This window comes from Pinus tabuliformis, chromosome Q (assembly GCF_031772625.1).
Source record: "Pinus tabuliformis cultivar Carrire ecotype Pingquan chromosome Q, CPIR1, whole genome shotgun sequence".
NCBI lineage: Eukaryota > Viridiplantae > Streptophyta > Pinopsida > Pinales > Pinaceae > Pinus > Pinus tabuliformis.
In genome coordinates, this window is record NC_142296.1 from 659,649,104 (window position 1) to 659,660,464 (window position 11,361).

Consider the following 11,361-nt stretch of genomic DNA (forward strand, 5'->3'; position numbering starts at 1 on the left):
TCCTCCCTCTGGCTCAATGTCTTTATTTATAGTGCTGTAAAGAGGTTATTCAGGTCCACCATCAATGGGATAATCCCCCTCTTTCGGTGGGATAGCTCCCTTATTGATGGGATAAGTTCCCCCTTAATAGAGATACATGAACCAACTGGAGGCGCATCCAATTCATCAAACCGACCTCTAGAAAGTTCTAGAAGTAACCACAAGTAACTTTTTAAGATGAAACTCACGCATTTTGCCTTTTACAGAAGGACGCACCTGTCCCTTAACATACAGAGCGTCCAAAGACACACCTTTTGTGAACATGGTCAGCGTCCCCGCAGGTGAGGCTAGAGAGAACCTGAGACCCCAAAGATAAACATATTTTTTACAAGACTTTCTCTCTTCTTTGAGTTTGAGATGGATAACAGAGGCATAAGACTTGCCTAAGAGGGTAGCATGACTGTTGAGTTGAGCCATACTAACTATAAGTGGTCATGGTGACATTTTTTAGTGTAACACTCTCTACTGCGCAGATATGAGTCTCTTCTCTACTGTGCTGAAATGGGTCTCTCTCTCTCACACATGTGAAGCCGGAAGCTGTTGAAACTGAAGTTGCAACTGCAGAAGTAAATATTGACTTGTGTGGCCTAGAAGATCTCCTCTTTGGAACTGTGCTGTAGGTTCATCTGAACCTCCTTTGAAAGCCGCAAATTTTGGTGGTGGAATGAAGTCAATCCGACAAACGGTTTGCAAGATATCGACTGCCCTAGTTTGAAGCCGGAAACTGCTAAAACTGAAGCTGCAACTGCAGAAGTAAAGATTGACTTGCGTGGCCTAGAAGATCTCCTCACCTGAACTGCACTGTAGGTTCATCTGAACCTCCTTTGAAAGCCGCAACTTTTGGTGGTGGAATGAAGTCAATCCGACGAACGGTTTGCAAGATATCGACTGCCCTAGTTTGAAGCCGGAAACTGCTAAAACTGAAGCTGCAACTGCAGAAGTAAAGATTGACTTGCGTGGCCTAGAAGATCTCCTCATCTGAACTGTGCTATAGGTTCATATGAACCTCCTCTGGAAGCTGAAACTTTTGGTGGTGGAATGAAGTCAATCCGATTGTCGGTTTGTGAGATATGGTCTGCCCTAGTTTGATAATGAAGCCGCTAATGCTGATGCTACTGATCTATTGTTTGCTACTGCTGATATGAATCAGATTTATTGTACTATTTCTCTCTGCTGAGTTATTGAAGATAAAAGAAGATTTGATCAAAGGGTTTCCCCGCACATTGTGGGGTTTGTCCCTGGCTAGCCGCCACATCTTGTGTCTCTTGTCTTGGCTTGTTTTCTGTCGATCGTTTAATGTTCTATCTGCACTTTACTTTATGTACATGTGATTGCTAATCAGTGGAATATAATAAGAAAAAGAAGTAAACTGTTATAAGCATAGAACATACCATAACTTAACATGGTATCGGAGCCGAGGTGAAGACAAAGCCCGAGTAAGAGCAAGAGCAATCATTGAAGAGAAGATTGGCAAGGCTATCCTAAAAGAACTATGGGGTCCTCAACACTCTTTCCTGCCGAAGACAAGCTCCGTGAGAAAGCTGACTATCACGGATGGAAGATGTCTATCGATCTAACCCTTGAAGATCAAGGAGTGCTGGACCATGTAAGAGGCAATATTGTTGAGCCTTCATCAAATGCATCTGCTGCTGCCTGGAACAAATGGAAAAATGGAGAAGTAAAAACAAAGAAGATCACCCGGCACTCTATCGACAAGCGCTTGGTGGCCTACATCTCTGATCTAGACACCTCCAAGGAAATCTACGACAGACTGGTGAGTTTATTTAAATTTAATGATGCAAATCAAGTTTTGTTTCTTAGAAATAAGTTGAGGGAAATCAAGAAGGGTAAAGATGAAAGTATGCAAGCATACTTCTTAAGAATCACCAAGATCAAGAACGATCTCCTATCTATTGGGGAAACCATTACTGACAGAGAAATGGCACTCACAACTCTCGGAGGATTACCATCTGAATGGTATGTGTTCAGGACTACTCTTCTGAACAATAATGTAATTCCTAGTTTCGAGGAATTAATGGCTAGATGCATTCAAGAACAAACAAGGGTAGAAGAGCAGGAAATGCCCTTGCCTAAAGGTCCTCCTGCTGTTTTTTCTTCTCATGCAAAGAAAAGAAATAATTCCGGGACTAAATCAAAAGGAAAGGCTGGACCTAAGGCTAGAAGAAAATGACGATGTTACATTTGCGATAAAGCAAGTCACTATGTATGAGGTCATGAGCATCATGGTAAATGAGATCATGGACATAAAGGGCAACATGAGATCATGGACATATAGGATAGCATGATGATGATGCACACTAGTTTGAGCAGCATTATGATGGATAAAATCATGGACATGGGCAGCATGATGATAATCATGATTAGAGAAGCATGGTACAGTATGCAGTGGTGCATCTCGAAATCCCTCTGATGGCAATCAAAGGAATGACAATTTCAACAGCAAAGGTAAGAGGAGAGCTGGGAATCAAGGAAGAGGACAAGCATTCAAGAAGGCTAGAAATTCCAGGATGTATGAAATGCACCTAACCTCAAAAAGAACCTAGTGTCCATCTCGGCAACGGAAGACAAAGGCTACAAGGTAACCTTCAGCGATGGCAAGGTACGTATACGGAAAAATAATGTTAAATATGCCTTTACACTTGGGTTTAGTTTTGATTCATTATATCAGGTCAATGGAAGTCTACTAGGTGTCATGTCTTATGACACATCTCTTTAGTCCGAACTTTGGCATCGGAGGTTTACCCACCTTCATTACAAATCTCTACCCGATGTAAGACAGATGGTAACAGGGATGTCCGAATTCCAACTAGAGAAAGAAGGTGTATGTCCAGGATGTGCCAAAGGAAAGCTCAAAAGGGGACCATTCCCCTCAAGCCAAAGCAAGACCTCCGATATACTACAATTGGTTTACTCAGGCATACCTAAGGTTGGCATTAAGAGGGATACTACTACACCACATACTCCTGAGCAGAATGGTGTGGTGGGAAGGAAGAACCACACGATGATGGAAGCTGTCCGGGCCATGCTACATGATCAAAGACTTCCAAAGTTTCAATGGGCTAAAACTACAATCACCACCGTATATGTACAAAATCGATGCCCTCATCAAGCATTGGGTTCCTAAACTCCTGAAGAAATGTTCACCACCGGTCAAAGGGAAGTTGTGATTAGTCATGATGTCACCTTTGACAAAGATATGGCTCTCAGCAAGGTGGACAATCTGCTGATTTTGAGTAGCTCTCAAGAAGCCGACACCAGGGAACCGAAAGAAAAGGATGATGAATCAATGCCTGATGTAGAAGAACCCATGGATCCAATTGATCCTCATCCACATGGGTCTTCCTCTTCTAGGAAGAGGCCTTCATAGCTTAGGGGGATACTTGATGATGCTGAAGGACATGCTGCACCCTGAGGAACCTTCCATCAAAGTAAGAAACTTAACAGGTATCAGGGATACCTAACCATCATGAGCACGATCATACAAAATGAACCTTCATCATTCTCAGATGTCATCAAGCATTAACTATGGAAGGATGCTATGACCATAGAATATGAGTCTATTATGGAGAATGATGTTTGGGAAGTAGTTCCCAGACCCTGGACAAGACAATTGTTACTTCAAAATGGCTTTACAAGATAAAGCGTGCAACAAATGGAAGTATGGAAAAGTATAAGGTTCATTTTGTTGTTCGTGGTTTATCCCAGAAGGGAGGTATAGACTATGATATTTGCACCTGTTTCCAGATATACGACCATCCGCTTGATCATAGCCCTTGTGGCTTCACAAGGATGGAACCTACATCAGATGGATGTTAAGACTGCGTTCTTGCATGGTTCTATCAAAGAAGAGGTCTATGTGGAGAAACCTGAAGGATTTGAGATTTATGATTGAAAATATCATGTATGCAGGTTGAAGAAGGCTCTCTATGGGCTGAAGCAAGCATCCCGAGCATGGTATGAGAGGATCGATAGCTACTTGATGAAGCTGGGATTCACTAGGAGTGAAGCTGATCCTAACCTTTACTTTAATGTTGAAGATGACAAGCCTCTCATACTGGTGTTGTATGTGGATGACCTCTTTCTAACAGGTGCAAACCCTCTCATTCACAAATGTAAGAGGGAGATGGCTTCTAAATTTGAAATGAAGGACCAAGGACTTGAAGTGTGGCAGAAGCCAAGGGAAATTTTCCTATCTCAAGGAAAATATGTGGTAAATATATTGGAAAGATTCGGTATGATGGACTGCAAGCCTGTGACTACCTCGAGGATCTTAAATTTTAGAAGTTATATGGTAGTGATGTCGGACCAGACTTGGGAAATGCCTCTGAGTTTCAAAAACTCATTCGCATTGATGTTCTTGGTGAACCTCCGTCCGAACATATGTTTTGCAGTTAGCATTGTTTGAGCTCATATTTGGTTGAGCCTCACTAGATTGATGCCAGGAATCTTCTGAGATTTCTTCAGGACACAATCTCTCATGGATTAAGATACACTGCCAAAGTTGTGAGACTACTTGGATATACTGATGTTGATTGGGTAGGCAGTGTGGTGGACCGTAAGAGCACTTTCGGGTACTGTTTCACCTTGGGATCTGCTTTGATATCCTGGATGAGCAGGAAGCAGAAGTTGGTGGCTTTGAGCACTGCCGAAGCAGGATATATTGTTACTAGCATAACCTCGTGTGAGGAAGTCTGGTTGCGAAAGCTCTTCAGTGAGCTGTTTGAATTTACATTGGATACCACTGTGATTCTCTGTAACAACCAAAGGTGGGATTCGATTATTAAGGAATCCCATATTCGTCAGTTTCTTCAGCAGATAGACATCATTTGGGATATGGTAAGTCGATGAGCAAGGAAGCTCCATCACATTAAGATGATGTACAGGTTGATACACCTTGTCAAAGCCCCGAGGAAAGATCTAATCTGTGATTTTCCCAAACGACTTGGAGTCGGCAAGAAACCTTTGTACAAGGGTCCTGCATGTTGCATACATTGAGCTCTAGGAGCTCCGAGGGCTTGCGGTTCCTACTGGAGCAACATATGACCATAGGGTGACTCACCCTCCCCTGGTGGTGCACACTGGAACAAGATGATTCGCTCTCTTGTGGAACAGGATGATTCGCTCTCTTGTGTAGCAGGATGATTAGTTCTCCTGTGAGGCCTGGATTGATGTGTTCTCCATGGCAGCCTGGATTGATGTGTTCTCCACGGCGATTGTAGCAGGATTGATGTGTTCTCCTGTGAGGCCTGGATTGATGTGTTCTCCATGGCAATTGTAGTAGGATTGATGTGTTCTCCTGTGAGGACAGGATTGATTAGTTCTCCTGTCGAGGCATCCTACCCATGCAGTCTGGGACTCATGGGAAGTACCTCTCATCTGATCAATGAGCAGGGAAATGAAGTTAGGGACCATAGTAGTACCGATGGACGCATCGTTGTAACTACCGTACTCCCTACGCTAGGATGACCTCCATTGATCTGGGATCAATGATACTGGTCTGGGACCAGTGGTAGGAGTTGTACCATACTATGACGTTGACTTCGGGTCGGTTGAGACTAGTCTGAGATCAGTGGTACATACTCTGAGACTGACTTTGAGTCAGTGGAGGATGATATTGGTCTGGGACCATTGGAGTTGTACTCACTATGACGCTAACTTTGGGTTGGTTGAGACTGGTCTGGGACTAGTGGTACATACTCTGAGACTGACTTTGAGTCAGTATGATACATCCTCGATCATTTCTTCTTCTTCATAATTCAGACAAAAGCAGAGTAGAACAGAACAATGCAAGAGCAGAGCAGAACAGAACAAAAAAGTACAGATCAGTGCAGGGCAGAACAAGACAAAGCAGAATAGGAAAAATAGAGCAAAGCAGGGCAAGGGTCAGGCTGTACAAGGCAGTGCATTTGATGGATGAATAGTAACGACCGATAGACAGATTGCAGATGAAGTTCTCCATGGTTGAGAGGGAGTGCTAAAATTGGCAAACAGGGCAAAACTTCATGTGGGTCATCTTATTCATGGCTAATAATATTTTTATTAGATTCCTCTCGTTGAGAGGTGTAGGATTGATATAAAGATCATCCAATTCCGATAAGTATTCATGGAGATATGAATTTATTTTGATTATGGAATTATTATCAAGCCGACCTACAACTCATGTAGGCTCAGAAGCCCAACAGTCGCATCTATTCACCCACCAACATTGTGTATAAATATAAGAGGACTTTTCCACATTTGGACTCACTCATCTCATCACATCTCTCTCTCTCTACTGCGCAGATATGAGTCTCTTCTCTACTGCGCTGAAATGGGTCTCTCTCTCTCACACATGTGAAGCAGAAAGCTATTGAAACTAAAGCTGCAACTGCAGAAGTAAAGATTGACTTGCGTGGCCTAGAAGATATCCTCTTTGGAACTATGTTGTAGGTTCATCTAAACCTCCTTTAAAAGCCGCAACTTTTGGTGGTGGAATGAAGTCAATCCGACGAACGGTTTGCAAGATATCGACTGCCCTAGTTTGAAGCCGTAAACTGCTGAAACTGAAGCTGCAACTGCAGAAGTAAAGAGTGACTTGCGTGGCCTAGAAGATCTCCTCATCTGAACCGCACTGTAGGTTCATCTGAACCTCCTTTGAAAGCCACAACTTTTGGTGGTGGAATGAAGTCAATTCGACGAATGGTTTGCAATATATCGACTGCCCTAGTTTGAAGCCGGAAACTGCTGAAACTGAAGCTGCAACTGCAGAAGTAGAGATTGACTTGCGTGGCCTAGAAGATCTCCTCATCTGAACTGCGTTGTAGGTTCATATGAACCTCCTCTAGAAGCCGAAACTTTTGGTGGTTGAATGAAGTCAATCCGACTGTCGGTTTGTGAGATATGGTCTGCCCTAGTTTGATAATGAAGCCGCTAATGCTGATGCTACTGATCTAGGGTTTGCTACTGCTGATATGAATCAGATTTATTGTACTATTTCTCTCTACTGAATTATTGAATATAAAAGAAGATTTGATCAAAGGGTTTCCCCACACATTGTGGGGTTTGTCCCTGGCTAGCCGCCACATCTTGTGTCTCTTGTCTTGGCTTGTTTTCTATCGATCGTTTAATGTTCTATCTGCACTTTACTTCATGTACATGTGATTGCTAATCGGTGGAATATAATAAGAAAAAGAAGTAAACTGTTATAAGCATAGAACATACCATAACTTAACAGACAGGCTTCAAGAAATCTTATAGCTATCAGAAATAACCTCTGAATAATGGCAATTTGCAACCAGCATGGAACAACGAGGACCTTCGATCAAAGCGCGCTGACCGTTGGTCCATGGAGACCACGCATGGCACAAAAATGGTAATTGGGAAGCTTAGATCAAGAAATGGAGGCTGTTTTTGATATGTGATTAGCGCTAATCGTGTATCGCTGGGAAAAACCCCTCGAGAAGGAAAAACCCTGAGCGCTTGGTTACAAGGAAAACTTGAAAACCGTGGGAAAGCGCTAAAACCAACAAGGCGGGTCCCGTGCTCAAAACCGACAGAATATTGGAGGCATTTTGAGCAGTAAGTGGGTTTGGAAGAGGACCTGGCGATTCGATACACCGAGTGACATGTGTCCGACAGATGAGAGAGAAAAACTGCTTACATCGCGGAGTAATAGTCGAGCAGCTCAATCATGCGATATGAGCGAAGACCATAGGATCTGGGGGCTCCATATCAACAGCAGAGGTTCAACCCAATGGATGACTAGACCTGAGGGAGAAATAAATTGCGACACATAAGATTTGAAGTCCAATTCAACTGATGAGTCGATAAAAGGATCCATTTCGTAGGCATCTGGGAAATAATGGAAATAACGACCGTTCAGGAAGAACTGACACTCAGTTTGCAAAGAGATAGGTGGCCACCTCTCTGTGAAGCATTACACAACGATGGTGATGCAGGACAGAGGAGTTCCAACAGACAGAGGCAAGCGATCTAGAGAGCCGGGAAGCAGAAACGAACAGTCGGAGGAACGAACTAGCTTTAAAGCCACGAGAAAACAGTGAGGCAAAGGAGAGGTAGAAAATAAGCCGAAGGCCAAGAGACACAGAAAGAGAGGCAAGATTACAGAGAATAGAGAAGCCAAGTTGACCATCAGAGCAAAGGCAACATCGAGAAAACAAAGACCAATTGAGGTCGAAATTCAGTAAGGGAGTCTGTGAACTCTAAGGACTTGGGAATACCAAGTGCCATATTACTGATCATTCTCTGTTAAGTGAGACTCAGATTGAGCTCCTTATTGTAAAACTCTGTTTTAAAGACATAATAAAAAGGCCACCACTGAAGGCTGGACTAGGAGACGTAGCCCAGGAGGATTGGGTGAACTCCTTATTAAATTTTTGTTGTGTTTATATTGTGCTTACTGTGATCTCTTACTGCTTCAAGTGTCTATGTATTTTGCAATCTTATCAATCCATTGCCTAAAATAACATAGACACACACCAGCACATGAGTCTGTAATACCTTCATTAATTTCTTGAGGTCACCTAGGGGTGATTTCAGATCATGGATATGCGGTGTTGTGTGCATATGGTGTTGTGCGCATGTTGGATATGCAGTGTTTTGTACATAGGGTGTTATGTACATGTTGTATATGCATTGTTATGTACATATCGTGTTGTGTGCATGTTGTACATATGGTGCTATGCACATATGGTACTGGCGTACATGTGTTATTGTGTGCATTTCATACATCTTGTGTTGCGGGCATGTGGTACTATGTATGTGCATTATGTAGTCATGGTATCATGACATATGCATTCATTGTGTTGTACTTTGTGTAGATATTTGTGTTGTGTTGTACACTAGGTGTAGGTGTATGTATTGTGTTGTGGTGTACACCAGATGTAGGTGTTTGTATTTTGCTATGTTGTACACTAGGTGTAGGTGTATGTGTTGTATGTCAGGTGTAGGTGCATGTATTGCATGGTGTTGTATGTCGTGTGTGGTCGTATGTGTGTGATGCACACTATGTATATGTGCACATGGTTGAGGATAAGGCACTGGGTGTTTTTCAGGTATGGAAACTAATCTAGTGTGCGTACAGAGTAAAGGCAAAGGTAGAAGCTAAGGATTGATTAAAGAATAAGTATCGGTATTTTGTTTCAGTTTTATTATGCATGTGATTTATGATAGTTACTGGTGAGCTCCAGTATTGTAGCAATAATGCTACAACTCCTGGGGCTTCCTGTCTCTTAATTTTATCAACCCAGTAGTTCGTACAAACTTGGAAGCGGCGGTGTTGTATGCACAAGTACTAGCTCTTGTCGCAGCTGTCACTTGGTCAGCTGGCACAAGTCCGCTAGGGCTCAAGCCAACTTCTATAGGCTCTCAGAAGAAGCTTGCTAATTGATGGACGAAAGCTATTCTCAAAGGAAGGCTACTTTACTTGACAAAAATGAACTGAAAGCAAATCAAAGCATGTAAACCTAGGAAACCCTAATTTGACTAGTTTAACCTCTATGATGCAATAGTGAGAGTGCAAATGTCTACAAATGATGCCATTACTTCTAATGATGCGAAATTCATGGACTCAAACTACTTCTACGAAAAAGAACATTGTTTTTGTGTTTTTGCTTAAGTGGATGGAGTGATTATGAATTTGCTCTTATTAGGGTTGGGTTGTGCAGAGGCGGATCAAGGAGGAGAAATGCTTGGGAAAGGTTGGGAAGGTTCATAGAGGATCTAAGGGGTCCCTAACACCCTTCCAGAGAGTCTCACAAAGTTTGGCCGTCAAGGAACCATGTTTATGGGCTTCTACAGGAAGTCTGCAGGGGTTTCTACAGGAAACTAAGGAATTTCTACAGGATGTTTGGCCGTGAGGGTTTTGAGTGATGGTGAAGTGATGGAGTGGTATGGGAGGATAGGTGAGGTGGAGATGGGACTGGTGATGGCTCAGAGACAGAGAAGTCAGATGGGGAAAGAGTGCATGGAGTGGGTTGGTGAATGGAAGGATGGTATCTATGAAAGGTTAAGTAGATGGGGCTATGTGAGTAATAGAAGAGCTGGAAGTTGAATGAGCTGAACAGAGGCTGGCTGAGTGGCTTTAGGTGTGGTTGACAAGAGGAGGAAGGTAATGGAGTGGTATGGAGCAGTGTAGATGAAACAAATTGTTTATGAGTGTCACCAAAACGAGAATGCTTCAACCTGAGCTACCTGTGACATAAAATCAATGAACAACAATATAAATTGTGAAGGAAACTCATGCATGGCAGTGGAATGAAGAAGTAATGCTAAATATAAAAGTGCATGAATGGATCTAAGTAATGCCTCAGCCTACTTCCAAACAACTACAGCAATTCTAACTGATAAAACCAATCTGTTTGACTTCTACAGGAAATCCAAATCAGCAACTGTTTAACCACTATAGGAAATCTAAATCAGCAGCTATACTCGAATGCATGTAAAGGGAAATGGAAACGAAATGCGAAAGGAACAATATTGATACAAAGGAAGGAGGCCTGAGCTCTCAGGTTGGGCCCAACCCCGAGAGCTTTAGGCTCCTTTAAAAACTCAAAATCTGATCCAAAACTGCTTGCTTTTATTCATAATCAAAAGTCTAATGTCATGCCAAAACTGGCTTACAAAGAGCGAAAACCAAATTGACTAACTAGCTGCTACGAAATGACTAACTACTAGCTACCAAAAATGACTACCAACTAGCTAACCAAAATGATTCCCCAAGCCTTCTTATTTATACAATTTGAGGACCCAACAGCCCTCCTAAAAGTTAGGGACTTGGCTGCCCAAGACTTGTAGTTAACAGCAGTCCTACTTGACTTGCTTGGCTGCCCTTGTGCTCATTGATTTGGTGGCCTTTGAACTCCGAGCTGATGGTGGAGAATTCGAGGTGAGGGCCCATAAATGAGGGGGACACCTTCCTACAAATCCTCTAGCTTGTTCTCCCACGAATTTGGCTGCCAAGTGCTCATTAAGACCTTCAATTTTGTCTCCAAGTTGACCAACAAGGCTACACAAAGCACCCATTAGACTTGTTGGCATAATGACTAACCAAATTCACTCTATTAACATAAAAATAATCAAAAACATGCAATAAACAAATGAGAATGGTGGACTAAGCCAAATTAGGAGGTTGAATGAGCCCAAATAATTGTACATTTTTGAGGCTCATCAGTTACATGTGATTTAGGATTTTGATCTAGGATGGTCGTTTTTTGAGCTAACCTAATGTGATATGTTTATACATGATGATTTTGTCAAAGATGCTAGTTTGACATGTTGTTACAGGAAGCAAACAGAATTGCA